A 24913-nucleotide genomic window follows, 5' to 3' on the forward strand; every position below is an offset into this window, starting at 1 on the left:
AAAAAGTTTAGAATAACCAATTAAAAATTAATAATAGTGCTTTTCATCCATAAATCTCCAAGTGCTTAACAAGACACTCTAGACACTAGAGGTAGAGCATGGTTGTTAAACACAGGATCAAGAGTCAAAAGAAGTTGGCTTCTGTTCCTAGCTCTCACTTACATGCCTTGTGACTTCTCTGTGCCCCAGTTTTCCTGTTATGTAATAATCGTGTAATTTCCAGGGTCATGCAATTATTTGTAAAGTGCTTTGAGATCTTTGGATTGAAGATGATATAGAAATGCAAAGTAGTAGTATTATTAACAGTTAAGTCTTGGTTCCAGTGTATGCAGTCTGTGGAGCAATCAGACACTTTAGAGCCATGTAAACATGGAATGCACTGTTTTAGTTGTCTGTAGATCACAGGGAATCACCGCAATATAACTATCCAAGCCAGACAAATTTTAAGCCTAAGAACCACCTTACATTTAGGCTGGCCAGAATTTTATTTTTTTATAATTCTGACAGATAATATCAAAGTTTATATTTAAGCATTATTTTATTTTTAGTCATTTATGGTTGTGGGAAATTATGGATGTATGCAGACAACAGGGAGAGTCAGACAATAATTATTTAATGACAGTAGACTTTGAGCTTCAAAAGTCAAAGCTTTATGACAAATTGTCAACACCACATGTCAAAATATCCTTGAATCAAATTCTAATAAAGTCTCAAGCTGCATTTTTCTTGCTTTGCCTATCTGTACATTTCTATTATCAGTGGAAATTTTTTTCATCTGCTTGTGTGTGAGGTGAAACTGACATTTACCAACATTTACCAATAAAAATCTAATCCTTTCAAGCCTACTATATTAAATGTATAGATAATCTTGAATCAGATGGAATTTGTTTGTTACAGTTTAACACAACAATTTGCTATCATTTGAGTATTAGGAAGTGTGACAGTATAATAGTAATCACAATTATTTAGATGCTCTTATGAACAAATACCATCAAACAACTGCAGTGATACTTCAGGTACTTAAAGCTTCATTGCGCTACAACTATAGCAGAATGAAAAGAGTTCATGTGTGCAGCTGGTTATAACAGACAAAAAACAGATTTCCCAAAACTGCATGCATACGTTCAGTACAGTTTTCATTAGTGAAAACAAACAAAAGCTAGAGTTTGAACTGACAGTCTTTCAGTACTCACGGGCTTTGCCAGTGCTCAGAAGAAGGAGGAAGAAAGCCAGAGCTGTGAACATGAAAGAGAAAAAGCAATAAAACAATTGCCTGGAAGCTGCGTAAACCTAGTTGCTTGATTATCTAAACAGGATAAAAGACAAGAAGTCTGTATTTTTCAGTAGCTTCATTGTAATTGCCTGTACTTTAAAGTCTGATTAAAAAAAGAACAAGCAGATTTTGTGGGTTGGGTTGTTTTTTTTTTATTAAATCTATTGCCTGGGGCCCTATGTTAGTAAGCTTGCTGATCTGATTTTAGTTCCTAATGGACCATAGTCCATATTACAAAAAATATTACATATTTACATAGCACAGCTGGCAGTTGCAGTTCAGGGAAGACTCAGAAGAACCTCATGCTACAGTTACCTCTCCTACTCTGAGCATGTGTTGTATGCTCCCTTCTGGATTTAGTTTTGGGCAATTTGTGAGATTTATGACCTTAGTATTCAGCAGTGCTGAACATCATCCACTCCAGTGGACTTCAGTTGGAATTGTGGGAGCTCAACATTTCAGAAGAAACCAGCCTTTATTATACAGCATGAGTGCAGCATATGTAAAGAAAAAAATATATTAGGAATTTGGTGCCAGATACTCAGCAAGTATCAACTGGATTAGCTCCATTGAAATCAACGGGGTGATGCAGATTTACACCACTGAGACTCTGGACATTAGATTCCAAGCCTGTCAACATTTTAAGCATACATTTCTTTTTGGGCCATTTATCATTAGATCAATGAATTACACTCACAATTGCCTTCTTGAGAAATCTAGAAACTCTTTCAAACTCTCAAATAAATACCAGACAGGCATTGTTTTAGGAAAAAGATCTTGAACAGGTACAAAATCCATTGGTTACAAAATCCATCACATTCCTGAATCTATGTCCTCTCTGGACAAAAGAGGCTGCAGTTTCAGTGTCACCTCCCCAATTTACTGTTCGGCCTGCTCTTCTGTTAAGTACAATAATGTGAAAAGAATTTTACGTTGTCTAGGCATGAAATTATTTTAGGATTTTTTCTTTCTGCCTGTGGTTGTGCGAGAAGGGGAATCAAGATCTGACAGCAGAAAAAATATATATTTTGTGTATGTGTGTGTGTGTACGCACACACACGTGCATGGTGTATTGCTGTAGCATCAAGGATTGAAGGGCCTTGTCTCTCCAATAGTAATTATTTCAGAGTTAGCAGGATGAAAAAGACCTTGTTTAGTCCTTAAAGTCTTAATGGTTCCAGACAATCTTTTTTCCGTTTAAATGCAATATTTTTGGCTTAATTTGATGGGGATCTGATTGCTATCAATTTTGACAGGTGCCAAAGAGCACACTGCTTTCAGCATATAAATTATTTAGGGAATATCAGATCTTTGAAAACAGACGGTGATGTCTGAGAACAATGTAAAGGGGTAACCTCCACAAAGCACAGGCATTTGTGAGATCCTTACCAAATGTTCCAGTAACGCACTGGACCCGGAATTTGACCTCAGAATTATACCAATTTTCTTGTAAAGTTATTTTTAAATTAATCTTCAGTACGAAGAATATCTGGACAAAAGATATGATTTCAGATTAAATAAAACTAAACTGAACAAACAAAAAGTAAACGAGGAAAACCATATGGTTCAGATAAAGTCACAGCATACAAATTCTCTGGCATCATTCTCTATATTTTTACAAGTTATTTTCAGAGGCTGATTGGCAGGGCAGAGGAGGGATAGCTCAGTGGTTTCAGCATTGGCCTGCTAAACCCAGGCTTGTGAGGCCCCTTGAGGGGGCCATTTAGGGATCTGGGCAAAACATTGGGGATTGGCCCTGCTTTGAGCAGGGGGTTGGACTAGATGACCTCCTGAGGTCCCTTCCAACCCTGATATTCTATGATTCTATGTGTACCAAAATTTAGAAGGTCTGCACTAGAATCCAAGGCACCTATGTTCCTGATATTTAAATTCCGGATGCATGTAGGAAGTATGCCTCTATTAAGGCCCTATGAATACATGTGTAATGTTAGAGAAAGAGAGCAGATGAAGGAGATATTTCCACCCCAAAAAAACATACAAATAACTTTCAGCCTCACAGGCTGTGTGGAAAGAGTGTTTGCCTATCTGGAGAAGGAGAGAGGGAGGTAGCACAGAGATACAAGAGAATCTATTGCTTCCATCCTGTGTGGCATGTGGCCTTCAGGTAATTATACAGCAGAAAATTGACTTTTTTTTTAGGCTGCAAAATCATACTGGAAACTCCTATTGAACGTCCCTGTTCATTGATATTATTGTTTTTTTCAAATATATTACTTGCACTGGATATCAATCTTTCCCCCTACCCCCAGTATATTAGGCACCTAACCTGAAAGTTCATATACTCAAGCAGAACCCTGTGCTTGACTGGAGTCGTTCAGATGATAGGGCCCTTTATTTGTATTTTCCTAAACTGATTCTCCTTTTGTTGTTGCTTGCTCATTTTTCTTACCCCTGGGGATCACTTTGTAGACTGTTTTTAGCCTCCTATTTGTTCATAACACCTCAAATGATAACGAGCTACAACTTTTCCTAATTAATTCTTTACTCCCATATCCAGATTACAAAGATGATATGCTGCTGATACTTGTTACATTCCTATTAGACATCTTGTCTTAGGTTGATATTATCATTTACTATGGCCATTGTTTGCCATCTTTCAGCTAGATCACGATTTTTGACAGTACTTGCATCCACACGAATTTCTACTCCACTTGCAAGGAGCTCCCGATGTTCTATAGAAAATCCTTTATTAATATCCAACATATATCGGCAACCTTTGGCATGTGGTAAGCCCCCTGGTGGGCTGGGCCAGTTTGTTTACCTGCTGCGTCCGCAGGTTCGGCCGATCGCATCTCCCACTGGCCGCGGTTTGCCGCTCCAGGCCAATGGGGCCTGCGGGAAGTGGTGCAGGCCAAGAGATGTGCTGGCCGTTGCTTCCTGCAGCCCCCATTGGCCTGTAATAGCGACCCACAGCCAGTGGGAGCCGCAATCGGCCGAACCTGTGGATGTGGCAGGTAAACAAACCTGCCCGGCCTGCCAGGGAGCTTATCCTTGTAGGTCGCTTGCCAAAGGTTGCCGATGCCTGACCTAGTGCATTCCCTTCATTCATTAATTTTGTGTTTCCATCAAGAAAAGTTTCAGGTCTTGCAATAAAATAATACAGATCAGGACCAAATTGGTTTTTTAAAGAAAAATCAATTTGAGCTGCTACCAACAGTGTCACAATATGGATCAACAATATGCTACTCCTGGGGAAATTCTATGCCACTGCGCAAGCACAGAATTTAGTGCCCCCCAGATTTTTTTTCTCTGTAGAAAAGACATTCTGCTGGAAAAGTGCTGCAGTTATGCCTTTCACCTACTAGGAGCTGCTGTGGTGCCAAAACATAGGGAGCCAGCTCACCAGCCGTAACAGCAGTCAAGAGGGAGAGAACAGAGATTGCGTTCCTCATAGCACCCTACCTGCAGTGATGTGGAATGGGATTTGTGGAGGTGACAGACAGAGCAGGGCAAATGGTGCTGCTGGGGGGGCCTATAGACTGGGATTCCGAAAGGCTTGTTGGGGGAACAGACTCAAGTGTGGGCTGAATGGGAGTGAGGGTGCAGGGACACATGGAGATGGCGGAGGTGGGGGTGCAGTGCCACAAAGGGCAGGGAGGTGGCTGAGTGGGGGTGCAGGGACATGGGGAGGGGGCAGGGGGCTGTAGGGCCACATGAGGACAAGGGGGAGGGAGATGCAGGAACACACGGGGATGGAGGAGGGGGGTGGTTGAGTGGGGGGGGCAGGGCCACAGGTGGCAGGGGGTGTCTGAGTGTGGGTGCAGGAACACATGGGAATGGGGGACCATGGGGACACAAGCAGATAACTTTTGTCATTTAATTCTAGACTGAAGAGACTGAATTAAGAAACAAAACAACCAGAAATACTAATTACATCAAAAGATTCTTCTGTTTTAAAACTGTTTACTGATTAGCTTCAATGGAAGCAGGATCACGTCTTAAATGTTCAGAGCTCAATGTAAGGATCATGCACAAAAGGATTTATGGGTAATGAAAATAATACTGAAAGATGTAAATTAACAAAGAACTGCATCAAATACTATAAATAACAAATGTAGTTCTTAATCACTGGAAGATGTTGGAAACTCTAAATGTTAACTTCTTATATAGTGGGCAAGAGATTCAGAAGTGGCTTGTGGGTGACCAGCTTGCGACACCAAAAAGGGTACTGGTTTTTCAGAAGCTGGGTGCTCAGCACTTTATGAAAATCAGGCCCCTTTAAGATTTCTCATGTTGAGCACCTAAAACCATTAATTATTTTGGAAAATGTTGGCCAGGATGGTTAACCTAGAGATAATTGTCACTCACAACTAATGCGTTACTAACTAATCATAGGGAGCACAGGTAGTGACACCTAGAGTAAGGTTGCCCAATATTTCCTCTTATAAGCCTCTGTTTTCAGTTGTTTATAACTTTGGTCAAACTTACCCATTCAGGCTAAAATTCCCCAATGTTGAGATGGCTGTCTGAGGCTGAATGTTTTTGACAGTTTCAGCAAAAGTGGTTTGGCCGTTTTCAAGAAGGAGAGTAGACAAAAAATGTTTTCCCTATCTTACAAATGTACAACCATTGGGCAGCTGTGGCACCATGCTTTGAAGCAGGGACTTGAAATGTGGTTGGGTGGCCCTTGGGTTGGTTAAAATTTTGAGCCTTTGAAAAATCTCAGTTTACACATGCTCAGTAGAGATGTTAGAGTTTGGCAGCTAAATGCCCTGAAGATTCCATTTGCACTGAGCATATTCTAGCCCAGGGATGCTGAGGCTGAACGGGACAATACACAACAGCCACCTTTACTATACAATCCTACATCACCCCCAGACAGCAGTTTGTGTTGTGCAGTGAATGAGGCAGGAAATCCTGTGGGAAAATAGTACGTAGTCATGTAATTAAAGCCAGTAGCTTTAATTACATGACCACATACTATATTAAGCATATTATATTAAGATTACACATGCAATTCTGCCATAAAATAACATTTGAATACTTGATTTTGAATTGTTAAAGTTCTTTTAACATAGTTTTTGTGTGTAACGTAATATCAGATACACCATTTCATTACCATTAAGCTTTTACAGCTATTTTTCATGTTTTTGTACAAGAGAACTGATTGCTGTAATTGAATGTTAAAAGAAACTTGTATTGGAGGAGGCAATTTTTCTCTGGCTTATTTAAAAACAGAGTTCCATGCAATTATCATCGGTAGTCATTTTTTATCAGATAGAAGTTGCTTACGGTAAGCTCAAGCACTAGATACAAATCAATATGCGTAATCAGTTATATTTGTCTCTATCAAAAATCTATTTATGAAGTTGCATGTAAATACTGAGTGGTTGGAAACAAGGGACAGCTATTAGCTTGTTGGGAATATAATAGACAGACCAAAGAAAGTATGAAAAGGAAAATTAAAGTTGCGTCAAGGATTTTTATAATGTACTTTTATCTTAAAGATCTCATGGAAGTTGAGAGGGAGATTGATGCCTTTACTCACTGCACAGCTTCTTGAAGTCCTGTATGAGCCACACATTTCTAATTTTCCCCACAGCATTGGTGTGCACATTCTCAATTCGTTTTGCCAAACAATTCACCATTTGTTCCCTTAATTCAGAGGAGCCTTTGCTGACTCCTTTTGAGAACAGCCTGAAAAGTCAAGTAATATTTTTAACTCTGACTGCAAAGTCTGTGGTTGTGCTGGGGTGGGGCAAAGAACATGTTTGCTTTACACAGACAACTATCTATAAAACTCAACTCACTTTGCAATTTTGCCACATTTTCTGGAACCACATATGTAATTATAAAATCCAAATCACAGCCAATTATCTTGCAAAATTTCAAAACTTCAGGAGAACAAATTGTTAGCTGAATGAATTGTTGCACTGGCTTCAATGAAACTGCTCTTAAGGCCAGTAAGATTCTGCTACCCTGGTATAGCTTGAGTAGTATGTTCCTCTGGAAGCAGTTTGGTTCATCCCAGTGTCACCTCTTAACCAGTAAAGGACTTCTCAGCCTGGTTCAGAGGGGAAGAATATGAAGCTAACTGAAACAAACAAACCAACACAAATATTGAATCTGTACTTCCTGTGATGGAGTGCACAAACCCGACACTAGGAAACAAGGGTTAAGAAATTACTTTGGGTCCAGCCAGCTCTGCCCCACAACACCTATAGTCTATACTCCATCTGGTGGAGGAATTACAAGACAGGGAAGCTCATTTGGTGGCAGACCTCAAAGAAAGCAGACCTGTAACACGCTGCTCCAGCAGCGCAGCACAGAGGGAAGGTTGATATCTCTAGGATAATTGCCCCAAAAGGCCCTCCCCGAGGGAAGGGAGGACCCACCCCAGAAACAGTCAGAGGGGGAAGCAATTCCACTCTCCCCTCCATATGAATCCTGGATATTGGTAATCCCACTTTACTTTCTTGGACTACCCCAGCAGGGGAAAGCCTTGGACTGAGCTGGCCCAGAGGGGGAAAGATAGGAAGTGGCCTAAAGAGGGAGCCTTAAGCAGCCTGGCTTGCCAGATCACTGGTAGCCCCAAAGCGCCCTGGGTTGGAGTCCAGTGGAGTGGGAGGATCCTGGCTTCCCTGCCACAACACCCCTGCTGGTTATGGCTTGTAGCTCTGACCAATAGGCCATACTTCCCAACCAACCCTTCAAGTGTGGACGGTTACACTTCCCTATAAGATTGTTGCTGTTAAGCAGACTTTCTGTATTGTCTCCTGGGATTTTCATAGGTTCTGTTCATAAACTCAGTCTGTTGCTGTAGCACTCATCCTTTTTCTCTCTCCTCTCCCTCTATCTGTGGAACAAAATGTCATTATTACTGCAACCCTGTTAAACTGTGCCTTGGTGTATAGACTTTATCTCTGCCTCTCCCTCCCAAGCCTAACAGTGACGGAGGCATAAAAGCTAGTAATGGAAAGATGGTGCCATCCCTAATTTTTTGTTGCATTTTCACTAAGCTATCTTCCCGATACACTATTTAGGTCTATTTACCTACTCAGCTTCTCACCAAATTGCATCTGTGTCCTTCCTTTCACACCTAGAGGCTTCTGATTTCATAAGTTGTTGTTGTGTTGTTTTTTTTAAACCAAACACAGGGCCGGAAAAGACCATATGGGTCTTTTAGTATTTCCAAAATATTTTAAAAAAATCTTTGGCTAAGGACTTTGGAACTCTTAAAAGGGATGTAACCCTGAGAGCATCCCTGTACCAGAAAGCAAGGGACTCCCTGATATCTAACAGTGAGATTCACTTGGCCTGACCAGCATAGTATACCCTAGTTCATTATTATAATTTGTATCTAAATGGTGTTATATAATATGTCATTGGAAAACTAATAACTCACTGATCATTAATATTATTTTAGGATGTATGTACAATCAACCCACAAAGGATTATACAGATGTGCTGAAATTATGTGACTAAAATATATTTAAACTGGGCATGTTGGGGGAGTTGATAAACAGGTTTTCTTTAGACAAAGGAAAGAATCCAATACCTCAGACCAGGTGTGGCCAAATTCAATGAGTTATTCATTTGTATTGAAGGCTGCAGGAAGAGATCATTTGCATTGTGAAAAATAATTGGGGGAAAGTGGATGGAACCAGCATGGAATCTACACCAGAAACCATGGAAAAAAAGGACATTTCAGATGAATAGATTTCAAAAGTTTACTGGACTATAAAGAGAGTGGAAGTGAGCCCCTCAGTTATCCTTCATTTGATGAGACAAGGAAAACCAGTGCCTTGGATTCTGTGCGGATCCTGACTACGATAGTCAGCCATTGCTAGAAAAGGAAAATTGGTGAGGAAACTACCTTGAACAAAGACTGTAGCTTGTTAAGTTAGGTTGTTAGGTCTTAGCCATTAGAATGTGTATTTTTACTTTTGTCTGTAACCCTTTCCAACTTTATGCCTTGTACTTGAACTCACTTCAAATCTCTTTTTAATTGAATAAACTTGTTTTACTTTTCATGTAAACCAAACCAGTGCTTTGATTCATCTGAAATGATTGTTAACTGCCTCCTTGGAGTGTCCAGCCTTCTCCTGGAACACTCACAGAAGTTTCGCTCACTGCTCTTTAAAGAGACGGAAACAGCAGCTTGTTTACCTCCAGTATGGTGAACAAGCTGCTGTTTCTGTCGCTTTAAAAAGCAGTGAACGTAACTTCTTAGGGAAGTAACAATTTTAGGGACATTCAGAAGTGGGGGTATGTGTTGGTGTCACTTTGCAAAGAGTAACTGGGCGATGGAAACTACAGTGTGGACTAGAAGACTACCGTGGGACGGAAGAATCCCATGCACTGCTGCAGGCTGGAGACTGTCTGGCTAAGCAGCAGTTCTGCAGAAAAGTAGCTGGGATGAGAAGCTGGATATGAGTCAGCAGTGTGCCCTTGTTGCCAAGAAGGCTAATGATATATTGGGCTGCATTAGTAGGAGCACTGCCAGCAGATCGAGGGAAGTGATTATTCCCCTCTATTCAGCACTGGTGAGGCAACATCTGTAGTATTGCATCCAGTTTTGGGGCCCCCACTACAGAAAGGATGTGGACAAATTGGAGAGAGTCCACCAGAGGCCAATGAAAATTATTAGGGGGCTGGGGCACATGACTTATGAGGAGAGGCTGAGGGATGGTGGCCAGCACATCCCTTGGCCCGTGCCGCTTCCCGTAGCCCCCAGGAGAACCGCAGCCAGTGGGAGCTGCGATTGGCCAAACATGCAGATGCAGCAAGTAAACAAACCGGCCCGGCCTGCCAGGGGGCTTACCCTATGAGGCTGCATGCCAAAGGTTGCCGATCCCTGACTTACACCGTAGTCATGTGTTTGTGGTTCAACTCAGACCAGCAAGGGGTTATGTCACCACCTGTCCTGCAATCAAAACTGTCATTAACTCCAGTGACCCAGAATTTTGCCTCAGGTCTTAATCTTCACAGGTATTCAAAAGAAGTTTACTCACAAAATAATATGAGAAAAGGTTGGTTCACCCAAATCTAGAAGTAGGGATGGAAGGAAAGGGGCATTAATTGTAGTTCACATCTGAGCTGCCATAATTACATCCCTGGAGCTTTTTTATTTTAAAGGATAAAGTTGTGAAAAGGTCTCTCTCTGCTGGCTGCTGCTTCCTGTCACAGACAGAAAGAAAACAGATGGAGTTGGAGAGTGTGCTCCCTGCTTTTCTGTCAGATGTTCAGAATTTTCTATTTTTGCAAGATAGCTGTAGGATTGACCCCTGTCTTCTGTTAGCATCCATGTGTTTGTGTAGGCAGTTACTTTTTATTTGGCTAATAGTTGTGTCTCAAGCACTCTGATCTTTTTGCAATTTAACACCTTCTAGAGAAGGTTAAATAAACAGACCCAGGGATGTATATTTTTTAATAGGAACGATTGTGAAATCACTTACACAGCTTACATTTTTCTCCACTACCCTTTGATCTGTATTGTTCCTGTTAATATAAACTTGCTTTGAGAAGCTTAAAGATTCTGCATAATATAATAAGGCTATCTTACATTTTAAATATGTGTAGACCGTTGAAATATAGCGTAATTACTGTACTATTGGGGGTTAAAAGAGAAGAACAGATTATACTCAGCCCTGAGGTGTGCATACTATTTTTACTTACAGTACATTATTAAGACAATAGATGGCTCTGAGCACTGTGCAGAGTTCCAGATTGGGTGTGGTTTATAGTAGACAAGGAAGACAAAGCTGGAACTCTATTTGTGTGGAAGCTTGTTTGTCTGTTGTCATAGTTTTCTTTAACAAATGCCTCCTGCTTAATATGGACTGTGATTTCTAATATCATGTTGAAGAGAGGCAAATGAGACAAGTGAAGTGGAAGGTTTCCAAGAGCCCTTCTTTGCTCCCCCATCCAACCTTGTGACCTCATCCAGAAGAATCATAATCCTTGCATTCAAGAAGCACAAGGACTCCGAATGTGGTCATAGCAACCAAAACAAATGGAGTTAGGACAGGTCCATGGCCTGACTTCTCCTTTGTGCCATGAGGAAGGGTTGTGGGATTTTCTGAGGGGGAAGAATTATGAACATACACTAGAAGATAGCTGAGAGAGCTCTGTCTAAAACCCACTTACTTAATCCTCTGATTAGTACAGACCTATTCATTTGTATGTTTAATAGCAATACTTAGAGCTTGTCTTCACTATGTGGAGATCGACGCTGCTGCAATCAATGCAGCAGGGGTTGATTTAGTGGGTCTAGTGAGTGCTCACAGGTCTGAGAAGAGGAATGTAGGTTGACTGTAGAGCGTCGCCCATCAAAGCAGCACAGTGAAGACAGCCGGGTAAGTTGACCTAAACTACGTCGATTCCAGCTATGTTATTCACATAGCTGGAGTAGCGTAACTTAGGTTGACTTAGCCAGGTAGTGAAGACATGCCCTTAGTCTTTATATAGCACTTTACATTTCAAAGTGCTGTACAGACATTAACTAATTAATCCTTACAACAGGCATGAAAATGGCATAAGACCATGTAGCAAATCATTGGCAAAGCTGCAGCTAGAGTTCCCAGCTTCCAGTCCCAAGGCCACTTCTCAACAGCATGCTTGAAAATATGTACTGGTTAAAAGGAAGATGTATGTGAAGATAGTAAGAGGCAAAAGTCAAAATGTTTTAAAATACATGTTAATTAAAAATAAATAGTTTTTGTTTAACCTGTTAGTTTTACTACAGTCAATATTCTTTGATCCAGTTCATTAACTAAAGATAGTACCCAAGAATAAAAATATTGCATAGTCAGTCCTAAGCCTAATTGACAAAGGAGGAAGGTTGGTGTCAGCCTGGCCGTTGCCAAAGAAATCCTTCAAATGAGTCCTTTAAAGAGCTGACCTCATATAGAGGATACCAAGAATAAAAATAACTTGAAATTACTAGTGTCACATTGAGGTTAACTATCTTATATTTCCCTATGATGTATAGAGTGGCAAAATGTGAAAGCATTGTCATTAGTAGAATAAAATTAAGGTCAAATAGATTTCTGGGGTAGCAAGCACAGTTGTCTGCCATTGTGTTGTGATGCCATGTTATTCAAGGGAAGCATGAAGAAAAATAGATACTAGAGTAGAACAAATAATTAATACACACATTAGATTAATTTAGCTTTTTCTGCTTCTGGAAGATCTGTGAGCTGACAGTGTTTTTCCCAATAAATGTATTTATAAAGATATTTATATATATAACTTTAGTGAATTGATCACAAAATATTTTGATGTAAGTATTAATAATTATATTAAAATTTTGAACGGTGACTGGTCAGATTAAATCACGTGATCTTGCTTCTATTCTGTGATTGGCTAAATCAACAAATTGTGATAAAGATTTCAGAATGTGAACTATATAGTTTGGTTTCCACAACTATTCATATGTGCAATTATGCAATGCATTTTCTTCAAACATTTGTTAGTAAAACTCAGTCATTTGAATGTTAATGAAAATTAATACAACAGGGAAGTTCCTAAATAATGCGTGATGGGCTCTATTGATACCACTAAAATTATTTTTCGCAGCACTCACAAGTGTCCTGGACACCATGGCAAAAATGGAAAAGTGTGATCCCTACTTTAGAAAGCTAACAATCTTACTTTAGACTTGACAGAACTTGTGGAATTAACAAACAGCAGGGAGGAGACAAAATGGAAGGACTAGGGATGTAGCATTAACATTACATGGTACAAATGTATAGCATGTTTATACATTAGGAATTCACAATCATTTAAATAAATATCCAGCAGACATCCAATTAACTGCAAATAATAATTAATAAAAACAATAATAATAAACAGTAATAAACAATGGCAATACAATAATGCCATGGCAATACAATAATGAACACTAATAATACAATACAATAATAATACAGTAATACAATGGCAATAAAGCAAAATAATAAAAATGACAAGAAAACAGAAGTTTTTATTGCAAAAATAATTGTGGATCAGTGTCTTGTTTTTATTATTTGAAAAGCTTGATTAATAATGGAACTCAGTTGAAAATATCATTTAATTTAAAAGAAATAATAATAATCTGGGCTTTGCAATGTGTATGTCAGCTTCTCTTTTTGGCTACTCCCAGACTTCATTTCCTATTCTGAAATTTTTGCTAATGGACATTTCTGCACCCTAGGATAAGATGAGACACAACCTCATACCTATAGCTGACTAGAATTCTTCAGGCTGGAGAGCTATGATTGTTTGAGATACAGTCCCAATAATATTGGATACAGGAGCCACAGGGAGCATGTCTGTAGTAGCTGTATTGCTGGAATTGAACAAGAACTGCTGAGGAAAGACATGTCTATGAGATTAACAAAGAAAAAATATGATGGCCTTTTCCTTTAGTATTTTGAAGACTGCCTTAAATTTTGCTCGACTCTTCCATGCACAGTAGGATTTCAGAATGTAGCCAGGGATCTGGAATGGAATCTCCTGGATCATTGTTAGTCATAGTGATAAGGGTGGAACTAGTCCTCATTGCAGGAATCTGTCTAAAACACTGCACTGTATATTGATCGACTGAGAGCTTGCATTATGAATGATAGTATGGATTTTGTGGTGAATGGATTTGCTACTTCTGTGAATCTATTCCTTTTAATGAAGCTGTGGCACCATCTCACTTAATCTCGGCCATAATCTTTTAAATTTGTCACGAAGCAATGTGTGCATGTGGTTATTTTTTAACTATGTCCGCTACTGATATCCTTTTTTTCAAGCTGTAAAACAAAGCATATAAAAGTGAGTGGTAACCAAGACAACATCTCACCAGTCTGAAAGCCCTGTTTTTTTGTCTATGTGCGTCTCTCTAAGTGTTTCTAAGGCTCAGTAAAGCAGGTTATAGAAGAAAATAGAAATTCTGAATCATACTGAAAGTTCCATAAGCCACTGCTTATAATGATAGACAGTGGCACTACATGACCATTTACCCACAAGTGGAAAAATGGCACTGATTGGATTAGACCTCGAAAGACTAATGCAGAAGTGTCCTTAAGGGTTAGAAGAAAAATGGATCTTTCAGCTCTGCAAGTGAGCACAACAAGCAATCCAAAAGCATTATTAGTGAGAGGTAGTCTGTAGCATCTGTTCCATTTATCACTGAAACTAGTTGTAGAGTACTCAGCAAAAAGTGAGCTACGTTTCTGCTCCAGGATCCATGTCCCAAAGTCCAGTTCTGTGCGTAAACTTTAAAAATAGCCCAGGGGCATCCAAAAGGAAGGAAAATCATAACATATTTCCCCTGTCTGCAGGAATACCTTTGCTAAGTACCTCTTGCAATACATTTTACTGACAGAAAAGATGTGGCTTCAGTCATCCAAGACCTATATAGAATTATCTGTTCAGAGGTCTCCCAAGACTAAAGGGGAGATTTTTTTAAAAAAGCACCTGAATGAAATGCACTGGGGCATTTAACTCTCTTTAGCCTTGTCCACACAGGCAAATTTATTGCAATAGTTAGTCCTTACTAGCTTCCTTGGAATAACTCTACACATGAGTGCTCGTATTTTGGAATAAGAGCATCCATGTTTGGAGCTATTGCACTTTAAATTCATACCTTCCGTTCTTCCAGAATAACTTCTCTTTGTAGACAAGCCCTTAGGCGTTATTGAAAATTCCATCTGAAGTAGTTTTTAAAATGACAAAAATGAAAAACCCACAATCTCTTGAAGCATTATAAAATTATTAGTTAATAGAGCTGATTAAATTATCCATTGCAAATACATGATGAATGTAGCCTCTCTTAGTAAATCGTTGGCAAACAAAACCTAATTTCTGTAAATGCATTTTTCAGCTTGAAGAATTTTTTGAATGGATTATGTATCAGAGGGGTAGCCGTGGTAGTCTGTGTCCACAAAAACAATGAGGAGTCTGGTGGCACCTTAAAGACTAACAGATTTATTTGGGCATAAGCTTTGTGGGTAAAAAAACCTCTTCTTCAGATGCATGGAGTGAAAATTACAGATACAGGCATAAATATACTGGCACATGAAGAGAAGGGAGTTACCTTACAAGTGGAGAACCAGTGATGATAAGGCCAATTCAGACAAGGTGGATGTGGTCCACTTCCAATAACTGATGAGGAGGTGACAATACCAAGAGAGGGAAAATTGCTTTTGTAGTGAGCCAGCCACTCCCAGTCCCTATTCAAGCCCAAATTAATGGTGTTAAGTTTGCAAATGAATTGTAGCTCAGCAGTTTCTCTTTGAAGTCTGTTTTTGAAGGTTTTTTTTTGAAGGATGGCTATTTTTAAATCTGTTATTGAATGTCCAGGGAGATTGAAGTGTTCTCCTACTGGCTTTTGTATGTTACCATTCCTGATGTCTGATTTGTGTCCATCTATTCTTTTATGTAGAGACTGTCCGGTTTGGCCAATGCACATGGGCAGAGGGGCATTGCTGGCACATGATGGCATATATCACATTACTAGATATGCAGGTGAATGAGCCCCTGATGGTGTGGCTGATATTCTTGGGTCCTATGATCCTGTCGCTGGTGTGGTATGATGGTGTGGCTGGCTCACTACAAAAGCAATTTTCCCTCTCTCGGTATTGACACTTCCTCATCAATTAGTGGGAGTGGACCACATCCATCCTGACTGAATCTGAAGAAGTGTTTTCTTATGAAACAAAAGCTTATGCCCAAATAAATCTGCTAGTCTTTAAGGTGCCACCGGACTCCTCTTGTTTTTGAATGGGTTATATGCATAAATTTGAGTCTATACCTCATAGGTTGTTTGTAAAATGTTAACTTTAGTTATCACTAGTAACTCTCTAAATTATATGCAGTGTGTGATTAGTCACCTTAATTGACTGGTAGTATTTCTACTCTCTTATTAGATATTAATATAGAGATTAGAGACCCTAGACACTATAGTTAGGGTGAATGCAAGACAATATTTCCTGTTTAAACAGATACTTATCTCCTTGTTATATGCCCTTAGTAGCCACCTTGAATAGTGGCTCTAAATGTTCCCAACTAACATTACATGCTCCTTTGGTGAAAGGTTCTATAATTCTTTGCTTTTCAAAAACTATTCACCAAAGAACAACATATAACAGGAATGAAATAGCAACATAAAACAAAAAATAAACAGTCCTATGAAGAACAGGTTAGACTGCTGAAACTTTAGCCTTCTGTAGGAACTTATTTTGCCCTTTTAAGCCTTTTGGCTTTTGAATTATCAAGATCTTATGCAATCTCCAGGAATGCCAGAGGCCATCGTTCTCTAACAGGATCTCTCTTCACAAGGAAAGGCTAGTGATTCTATATAGTCAGACAGAGGGTTGTTCACAGCTTTAGTGTCTGGGTAGTGATCAGTGTATATTGGAGATCCACCTGGTTATACAATTAGATGACACCAGTTCTGACAGAATTCCATCTGGCATAATAACAACATCTTAGTATTGACGGGTTCTGACCTATCTCCTTTTTTTTTTCCGGGGGGGGGGGGTGAGAATTATTCACCTAGATATGATTTCCTGTATTTGGTACGCTCAAGGATTTGACTTTTTGATATCTGTCAAAGTCCCTCTTCTGATGAGTTTTATATTAATCTTCCTTCTTCTGTAGTGTCAGAAAGTCAAGCCAACAAAGGTCTAGTAGGGAAGGGATGGCTGGGATACTGGACCTCAATTTCCTTCCCACCAACACTTCTGGAAGACTGAATCTATTTGGTAGGGGTGTTGACTGAGATGCCTACAAGATGAATTGAGCTGAGGATTTAGAAATAAATTGTCTTTACAATGAATTCTACTTCACCATTACTCAAGGGAAACGGGGCTGGATGGGACATGAGTCAAACCATAGGTATCTACAAACCACTTGCAGGTCTCAGAGGAAAACTGAAGACCACTGTGAGGGATGACTTGCTTTGGAATTCTGAAATGGGCAAAGATGGATTTTTATCCTTCCTCCATTTGTACTTCTTGTTCAATATCAATGAATCTTGAGAATTAATCAGTTATCAAAAGATAAGCTGCATTATCCAAACAGAAAAGAAGAGTTCCAACATTCTGCCATGGCATGCCTGGTAGAGCAGATGGTAGTAACAGTTCTGGTGAATTGGTCCTCATGCAATGACAAATACTACACTTCTTAATTCTCTGTTGTAGTCATTTGTTCAGCTCAGGCCATCAAACAAACTGTTTAGCTCTCTCCCTGCATTTTCTAATGCCCTGGTGTCCTTCATGCAGTCTGTCACAGACTTCCTGTTGCTTTGATGTGACATAGGGATAACCATTCTGCATCCTTTCACAACAGAAGCAGTCTTTCTTCTCATTTTAGAGTGACTAAAACAATCCTTTTATGCTTAATGGGTACTGTCCTGGGCCTTTCAATATATTTTTTGGCTCTTGAAGTGTTGATTCTTTCATCCTCCTATAAAGCGATTCTGGAATCAATGTTACATCAGCATCTGCGTCTATTTTAAAGTCTATTTGACATATTCCCAACGTGACCCTGGTGATCCATAATGGTTCTTTTTGGTTATCTTCTATGGGTCTAAGTTATGCAATCTCAGTAACTTTTGTGTATTTTTCTTGAAAGATACCTGCTACCATGAACTTAGACTGCTGCATCGCATCCTCTTTTTAGACATTTCCTACTTGTGGTGTCCCTTGCTGGACAAAGCTATTTTTTGTGAGGTAGTTTGTGACGGGTAGGATCACAGAAACCCCTTTGGGGCTGCCAACTGATGTGCCAAGACTACTTCTGGCCCTGCTTTCCCTGCCAATTTGGGACTCCAGAGCCCTGCCTGCTAGTGCCAGACACGCTTGTCGGCTACAAACACAGACTCAGGTCTACGTCCCAAAAACTGCAGGCTTAACTGAAAGCAGCGTAAGAAGTGTTCCTGTCTCTAACATTCAGATGCCCAACTCCCAATAGGGTCCAACCCCCAAATAAATCCATTTTACCCTGTATAAAACGTATACAGGGTAAAGTCGTAAAATGTTCGCTCTCTAGAACACTGATAGAGAGATATGCAGAGCTGTTTGCCCTCCCCCCTCCGGGATTAGTCCATATTCTGGGTTAATTAATAAGTAAAAAGTGATTTTATTAAATACAGAAAGTAGGATTTAAGTCATTCCAAGTAGTAACAGACAGAACAAAGTGAAATACCAAGCAAAATACAAAAACACACACAAGCCTATACCTAATATAGTAAGAAAACTGAATACAGATAAAACCTCACCCTCAGAGGTGTTCCCATAAGCTTCCTTTTACAGACTAGTCTCCTTCTAGTCTGGGTCCAGCAATCACTCACAGCCCCTGTAGTTACTGTCCTTTGTCCCAGTTTCTTTCAGGTATCCTTTGGGGTGGAGAGGCTATCTGTTGAGCCAGCTGAAGACCAAATGGAGGGGTCACCCAGGGGTTTAAATAGACTTTCTCTTGTGGGTGGAGACCTCTCCCTCCCTCTGTGTCAAATTCCAGCTACAAGATGGCGTTTTGGAGTCACATGGGCAAGTCACATGTCCATGCACGACTCAGAACTTACAGGTAGCAGCCATGGTTCCCATGCTACCTTGAATGTCCTCAAGTAGACTTCTTATGTGGATTGGAGCCTTCCAAGATTCATTGTCCATTAAGCATTTCTTGATTGGGCACTTAATTTGCACATTCCTTTCTCAAGAAGCTGACCAAATGCTTTACTAAGGTTACTTAAAATCAAGCAAGTACACAGCCAATATTCATAACTTTGAGTACAAAAATGACACATGCATACAAATAGGATGAATATATTTAGTAGATCACAACCTTTACATAGATATGTTACATGGCATATGTAGCATAAAACATATTCCAGATATGTCATATGTACATTCATAAGCATATTCCCATAAAGCATTGTGGGGTGCAACGTCATACACACCATGGGCATTCTTTCATGCTACTTGTTTAGTCTATGTTAGCATAGTCCTCTCTGGATTTCTTTGTGCTTGTACTGGTCTGGGAATGTATTGTTTCAGAATGTATTGTTTCAGAAAATACCTCCTGAGGTATTTTCCTTCTCATGTGTATGGCTTCTACAGATGACTTTCTACAGATGACTTTCTCATGTGTATGGCTTCTACAGATGACTTTCTACAGATGACTTTCTACAGATGACTTTGGAGGACTATGTTCTTAGCTGCCCCTTGGGTGAGGTTTGGGTAATTTTGGAGTTTTCCTGATGGTTGGCTGTCCCTCAGCCCTACAACAAACCAGTCTATGATAATTCTTTACTCATCTCCCCATACCCCAGCATTGGATTAGGTTGTACAGGGGTGTTATGAAATCATTCTGACTTGCCCTTGTCTTGCTTCCATAACTGAAATCATGTCCACTGAAAAATCGCATTGTGGGCATAGCAGGAAATGCTTATCCAGTTCTTCTTTTACTGTACTTAACTGTTTCATTTGATCAGCTGTGCGGCTTCTGGAAAGGCTAATGTCCTCTCCTGCAGGTCCCATTGTCTAGGGCAGGATATTAACTTATTTCTCCTCTGATTTGCTATCTAATACTGAAGCCTGACAGAATCACTGGAATCTCCTTACTCAGAGTGGCCATCCCTCAGGTTGCTGGAAATCAAATTCAGATGAGGGTGTTATTTAGAAGAAGGCTGGATCAGATGGACCATGCCTGCTGTTCCACCAGATTAGAGATTTATCCCCACCCTTTTCTTTGCTGCCTTTGCCTGATGTGGCCCTTTAAGGAAGAAAACTGTTTTCTGGTGTCTAGCTTTAGCTTCAGTGTGCCTTACTTTCCTATCTTCACTCCTGATTACAGCCTGGACTCACCATAATATTTTTCTCAGGGCCTCTGTGTTTTCTTAGGCCTCTTCTGCTGCTAGCTCTATGCCACTGTTTGTTGGTTCTGGCTTGGTTGGAAAGCTATCCTGTCTGTTTTCTTTCCCCCCTTTCCTCTTTCTACAAGGGAGTTCTGTGATCTGTTGCAATTTTATTCAATCCAATTCAACACACTGTGGTCAGGATGAATGCAAATTGTCTTTATTTCCTGTTTACAAAGATTCTTACCTCCTTGCCATATGCCTCCTACTGGTCCTGAGTAGTGACTCTAACTGTTCACCATTAGAACATTTAAATAAGAGAGTAAGGAACGTTCACATTTATCTAAAAACTTCTTCTAATTCAAATATGAAAATTCATAAATGGGCAGACCCTCAACTGGTTTAAACTGCTATAGCTTAATTGCAGTCAATGCATTATTTAAGTCAATAGAGCTATGTCAGTTTACACTAACTGAGGATCTGCCCCAGAGATCTTAATCCTGCACAGCACTCTTTAGCATGTGAGTAGTCCCATCGATTCACCTCAGATATTATGACACTAACAAATACTCTTATTTACCAAGAAATTGCTTTTTTTTTTGCATTCAAACTTTCACATAACCCCCTTTCCCTAAAAGTACTTCCAGCATGTGAGTATTTAGTAGAGTCTGTTCCATTTATCAACCCATGTGAGTTGATAAATGGAACAGATCTACAAATTGACAAATGGAACAGATTCTACAAACAACCTACACAAATAATGCTTTTGGATTGCTTATTGTGTTAGTTACAGAGCTGAAAGATCCATTTTTCTTCTCTTCCTTACCAATTACTCAGATGCTGAAAAGTAAGTGTGAATTTAAGTATATTGCTTGAAAGGGACCACAGAGAAGAGCCATTCACCAGTGTTTGTGTGAACAAGACCTACTTTCATGAACACTTCTGAATAGTAAATAAGAAAGGGTACAAACTTGATTGAATCAAAAAGACTTTTGGAACAAAAATGAATGTTGCAAACACTGGTTCTTCTTTGAGTGGCTACAGGTGTGTATTCCATTCAGGTGTATTCATGCCAAGCACACTGAAGTTGGAGACATTTTTACCCCAGTAGTACTTATCAGGATGGCGCACGCACCCTATGCCTCCCTGTGGCCCCTCTTGAAACTGACCTGACCTTCTCATTTTCTTTTTACTGCCAGTGGCCTTAATCGGAGCTCCCTGTCTGGGGTTTTTTCCTCATGGTTTTATTCTCTGCAACACAATTTGTCACTGAGACTTTACTAGTGTGAATAGATAATAGCAGCTAGTGTCTGTTTAGTGTAATTAGTTAATTTTGTGGTGCTCAGCACTATAGGTTATGCAGCATTCTCCAGATTCCCAACACTGCCTGTCATGTGGGGTCTCAGTCCCCCACATATGCTGCTTACTGTGTCTAGATGAAGGATATAATAATGTGTACCATTTCTCATTCTTTTAAAAAGAGAAGGCAGATTTCTAGGGATCTTCATCTGAAGCAGCACCCGATTGAACAAGCTATGAGGCTTGCCTCAGTACTGGGTCCCTCTTTGGATCATGGGGCCAGCCACCCTCAGGTGTCCTGTATCTCCAAAGTAGTTGCAGACTGACCCCTGCACTCTGATGCTTCCCTGAGAAGGGAAAGGGAACAGTCATCACCACATCCTTCATAAAACGACATATACAACAGATTGGAGCTGTTGGAAATCAAAGAGCGATCTGTCCTCCTCTCATCAAAAATTGGCTCACAACATCCACAAAACCAAGATATTCTGGTAGATCTGGGCTGTCAATCTGTGTCTCCCTGGTACCAAGGCAGGAGGATCTAGGTGCCATACTGTTGACTACAGAACTGTCCATAGAATAACCATCAAGGCCTGTACCCATGGACGCAGCTGCAGCTCTGACACTTTCTGTACCAACAATCCTGCAAGTCTTGCTCTTGCAGTTGTCCTCCCTGGGACCTGTGGGGTGCCCCTCCCTCACGTAGATCTAGATCTCCACCCCAGTCAAACAGATGATCCCCTTATAGTCAGGCAGACCAACTCCCAAAACAACCTACAGCTCAGGTATAGGATGATGGCCATCCTTTTGAATGACCTTTGTTGGAGGAGCCTTTGAGCCCTCTCATCCCACAGCTCAGTCACAAAATGAAATGACACCACACCAGATTAATCTTCATAGCCCTGGCCTGGCTGAGATAGTGCTGGGTTGGTTTTTTTGGACCTTCTCAGTTCATCCTTCTCACCCTATGCTTCTTTGAGACCTACTCTCCCAGTATCATAATAGAATATTATATTAAGACCCAAGCAGCCTCCACCTCATGACATGGCTTGTGAGTGGCTAGACCCAGAGGAGAGAGCATGTTCCTTAGTTCAAGTGATTCTACTCAATAGTAGGAAGCAACTGACAAGGTTCACTTACCTAGCTACATGGAAACATTTTTTTTTGGGCTACTAATTATGGAACACACCCTTTGGAAGCAAGGATCGAAGCCATTTTTGAGTATATCCTATATCTGATCTTCTTACAGTTCTCTGAGAGTACACTGAGTGGGGATCTCTGCTATTCATCCTCCAGCCCAGGGGCGCTCAGTTTTCTCTAACTCCATGACTGCTAGATTTCTTAAGGGCGTATGTGATGGGGTGTACCTGCCCCGCCCTGAGCAAGAAGAGGGTAACCCCATATTGTGGGCTGAAGAAGCCCACCCCCTTGCCCCTGTTGGGCATGCTCCAACTGGAACCACAGAATAAAAGGAAGCAGCTCAGTTTAGACTGGGCTGAGGAGCGAGGACATGTGTTGCAGGCTCATGCCCAGAAGCTGTCAGAGGTCCAGGCCCAGGCGCACTGAGACTCAGCTGAGTACCCAGCTGGCCGTGGAAACCCATGAGGAGAAGAAGTTGTTGGGAGCTTTGCCTAACAACCCGGAGAACCAGACAGCCTGTAGACTATGGAACAAGTAGGCAGGGTAGGAAGTGTTCCAGGAGAACTGAGAACTGAGTCAGTGTGTTTCAGATGGATACCCATTGACCCAGCATGAATACACTCAATTATTGACAGGGCCCTGGGCTGACACCTACTGCAGTAGGGAGGGCTGAGGACCCCCTACCCCAGCCACCAACCCACCCCTGCATGGTGGCCCATCCCATAATGTGGCCTAGTTTGGCCACTAGGCCACATTATCTGGTGCAGGACAGTCCTACTTACTCTGGCCACTAGACCACACTGTCTGAGGCAGAAAGGCAGTCCCATTTACTTGGCCACAGGGCCATAACACTGTGATAGATTTTTGTTATTAATTTGTGTGAGGTGTTAAGTGATTAGGTTGAGGCTTTAGGATTATTAAGGGAGGAGATGATGTAATAAATTAAGTGTTTAAATTTTAAAGTTTTATTAATAAAATAAAACAATAGCGGAGAGTGTTGGGGGGTTATGTTATTTAGAGGAAGGACGGAAGTGTTAGTGTTTTAAGTTTTAATTTATTTTTATATTTATATATGTATTATTTGAGGCTGGCTAGGCTTGGGTGTAATGTAAGAAGAAGAGGGAGAAGGGTAGACGGGAGTTTTGTTTTGTGTGTATTGGTTGTTTGAGTTTGTTGTAATTTTTAAGTTGTTTTAGTTTTTAGGAGGGTTTTAAGCTTTGGGACTGTTTGTGGAGGGTGTTTTATTTAGGGATTTTTGTTTTTTTATTTTAGTTTAAATTGTTTTTATGGTTTTTTTAGTTTTTTTAATATATTTTGGTTTTAGGGATGTAAGGTTTGAGTTTTTTGTTGTTGTTTTGTTGGTGTTTTTAATTTTTGTAGTTTTAGATTGGGGTTTTTGAGTTGGTTCTGTTGTTTTGTAGGTTTGTGCAGTTGTATTTTTTATGGTTGTTTGGGTATATTTATGTTTTTCTTTTGTTGTTTGTTTTGTATATTATATGGCTGCTGCAGTTTAAATTAATTTTATAGCAGCTTTTAGGTTTTTATTGTTTTGCTTTTTACACTTGGCATACAGGTTTAATAAATTCTGCCTGGTATGCATGCTTTTTTGAAGCTTTGCAAAGGAACCCCAGGGATTGTATCCCACTTTGGTGAGAGCCCTCTCCAGCCGGGAGAGGTCCTTACCCCCTTTTGGAAGAGGCAACAGGGTCCCGGCCCTCTTTGCTGCCTCCCCTGTGGCTTGGGCATTAGGTCCACCTGCTTTTTATGATGCCAGCTGACTGGGCAGCCGGATTACTGTGTCCGTGCTCCCTAATACCCGTACGTCTGGCCGTGAATCTATTGCTGATGCAATTGCCCAGAACTGCGGGACTCTTGAGTCTGCAGCTGTACCCTTCTGTTTCCTGAACATATTATTACATTTTTTTAGTGTAATTTTAAAGATTTTTTAATTACTTGAGATTTTATGTAGCCCACGCCGGCATCGGGGCTTCCAATGTTACCCCACTGGGCCAGAGGGAGAGACACTAAGCCTCCCTCCATATAACTCAGTGTTTTTTTGCCACTGAGGGTTCATACACCAAATGCCCCACTGGGCTGAGCGAGAAACCCAGAGCTCTCCCCTTCTACTTAGTCATACTATGGCTGAGGGTGTATGCACTGAGGATACTGTGGAGCGAGGGTCTCTAAGCCCACCTCCTATTACCCAGTACTTTTACGACTGGGGGTAGACTCACCTGCACCCTTCCCCCGCCAACCGGAGTGGAGAGAGGAATGCTAAACCTCCCTCCGGTTCTCAGCTATGCTACAACTGAGGGTGGGGCACACCTCTGAGGGTGGGGCACACCTGTAACCATAAAATCTTTAACATGAAATAGCAACAGTGCCGGACAGAGCAAACCTGAAATACCAAG

At 40.6% G+C, this 24913-nt stretch overlaps 1 long non-coding RNA gene across 1 annotated transcript in view; it reads left to right on the forward strand.

The window, feature by feature from the left end:
- LOC311525830 overlaps positions 1-24913 on the forward strand; it is a 75188-nt gene that overhangs the window by 35350 nt on the left and 14925 nt on the right. The window lies entirely within an intron of this gene.

The sequence above is a fragment of the Lepidochelys olivacea genome, assembly GCF_965140295.1.
Source record: "Lepidochelys olivacea isolate rLepOli2 genome assembly, chromosome: 1".
NCBI classification, from domain to species: domain Eukaryota; kingdom Metazoa; phylum Chordata; order Testudines; family Cheloniidae; genus Lepidochelys; species Lepidochelys olivacea.